Raw genomic sequence first — 2,614 nt, forward strand, 5'->3', positions numbered from 1 at the left:
TTGACCAAGTGTATAGAGCTCCAAGGAGATTATGTTGAAAAATAAAAAAAATTTACCCAAAAAAAATTGTTTTTATACTTCATTCTAAGGACTTATTGAACTCCCCTCTTACCATCAGTTGATGTCGAATTCCTTGATCAGAATGAACTGAGGAGTTGCCAGACATTTGAAAGTATTCTTGTCTCAAATTATAATGATAGGTTCGTTGTGAAAATATTTCATAATTTGGATAATGTTTTTTTCAACACTTATCCAACCAGCTATATAATTTTATCATAACCAGATAAAGTTTTATATATTCATTAATTTTATAGCAGAATAGAATCTAAGTACCAATTAGAAGAAACTCCAACAATCTGGAAAGGGACCATGGGAATGGGGAAGACAATTTCACTATTTTTGGTAATGGCCTTATACTTTATGACATTTAATATCATAAGCGACCTTTTATCAATGTAGCATGTTATAAACAAATTAATTAAAAAGAAGATTGATGATTTGAATGTATTCATGGGTAATGAGATTAAATTTAAAAAGAAATCTGATGATTATTTAAACGAACAGATTTAAGCTATGGACGTGAATGTTGTGGAATTGGGGGACTAACTGCATAGGAATATTGACATTATAACACTACTCACATGTCGGCAGTGCGATAGTGGGTTAATTCCCACCTGTGAAAATTCAAAAATATATAAAGCAAATTCTAGGTGTTATTAAATCTAAAGTCTGACAGTATCCTTTGTGTTTCAAAAAAAGTCGTTCCAACTAATTTATATAAGCCAATTCCAAGTTAATTATTGATTAACAAATGAAATTTTAAAAATATTTCTTTTAAGGAGAATTGATTTAATCAAAATAGCAAACAATAGCATTTTGTTGGTAATACACTTTTGATATTGAATACCTCCTTCCGTGAGTAAATTTAAGTCTATTTTGTACATTTACGTTCTGTTGACTGGCAAATGACCTAACCTCAACCTGAGATGAGTGTGCAGGTGCATAATTTTGGTTAACCTTTTAATTCTTTTTAGAAACTGGTCCCGTGAAACTTTTCATTACCTCTAGTAACTTTCAATGTTTCAATGAAAGGTTTCATGGACGCAGAACTCTGGTTGTACCCTAAGTTGACAACATGCGTAAGGTTACCAAGTTTTACAATTTTTTTGGTATCTTAATTTATTCGGTAGTAGACCTCTGCAACAGCCGAATCCCATGGTTGATACGTTCATTTAGTAGTGCATTTGACATCAAAAGGGGGAATATGGCGTTTAACATTTATTTAATCACATGAGACCTTTTAAAGTTATTTTAATGAAGATCATGCGATACTTTACCATATGAGTTTTCAGTTTTCCACACTTTTTGTCAACATGTTTTAACTAAGAAAAAACATTAGTGTCCAGAGGTTTGCGTTTTTAACGTGTGGGTTTCTTTTCTTAAAAACTTTCACATCAATCTGCATTTTTTTAAATCTCCTGAAGTTTAAAAATCTTCTTTATTCTCCTGACATCTTCGAAATATTATAGAATTTGATGGTTCATTTTTCAAATTGGAAAATCGAAAAAAACTGTCTTAGAAACCTAAAGAACTTTGTTCATTACCTTGAATTTTTACAAGAATTCTAAAATCTCTTGTAAGTTTTCATTGTTTTTGAATCGTTTCAAAACTTCTAAATATCTCTTAAATTGACTTAAATTTGTTCTAAAATTATATATTATCATAAGATGTTGCTTTAAAAACTTTTAAACCCTTTTTTCTAATTTTCTAAAATAATTTAAAACATTTTGTAATCTTTTTTAATGAGCTCTTAGAACTCATAAGTGAAAAATTGTTTGAAATTTTTCCATGAATCTTAAATAAACAGGGTGGACACGCTGGGGCTTACATACATGGCGAACTTGATTGCTACCCGAATTACACAACAGCAGGGTAGAAGCCATTGTACAGGTGCATTTTCATATTTCGCGTAAAAATTTTAAATTGACATTACTTACAATTACTTACAGAGATTTGAGTAAAAAGGTGAATAGATGAATACAGATCAGGAAATGAAAATGCATTTTAGCTGGTCATTCTATTTTCGAAATTGCTATCTCTGGATCTGATTTCCAAACTGGTATATTATCAGCCCCTAAAATTAATTCTAATTCAATTTGATGGTATAGGTGTATCAAAATCTGGAACTAATATCAAAATTTGGTTTGATCAACCAATTAAATAAATTAGAGACTCTTTGATAATAGGAGTGTAGTAGAAATGTATGCAGATGCGATATTTTGGGGCCAGAATTTTTATTCCAATTTTTTCAGAAATTTTGCTATAATTATCTATTTTATCAGGTCTATACATTAGATTCATACATCACTGGTACCTTGTCATAAAATAAAAATCTTTTAGCGTAATTTAAATCTACTGGGCATGTTATTTTAGTGTATTTGATTGAGTTATCGTTTAAGCTCAAATTTTGCCGTTAGAAATGAAGACAGCAATTCCGTAAATTTTATTTCAGATGTCATCTTTTCAGTTGGATGTTGTGCTATATTTATATTTCTAAAAAATTTCAAATAACAATTCTAGCCTAAAATAGTATGTCTAAATTTATTTCTGATAC

The sequence above is a fragment of the Belonocnema kinseyi genome, chromosome 1, assembly GCF_010883055.1.
Source record: "Belonocnema kinseyi isolate 2016_QV_RU_SX_M_011 chromosome 1, B_treatae_v1, whole genome shotgun sequence".
Classification (NCBI taxonomy): Eukaryota; Metazoa; Arthropoda; class Insecta; order Hymenoptera; family Cynipidae; genus Belonocnema; species Belonocnema kinseyi.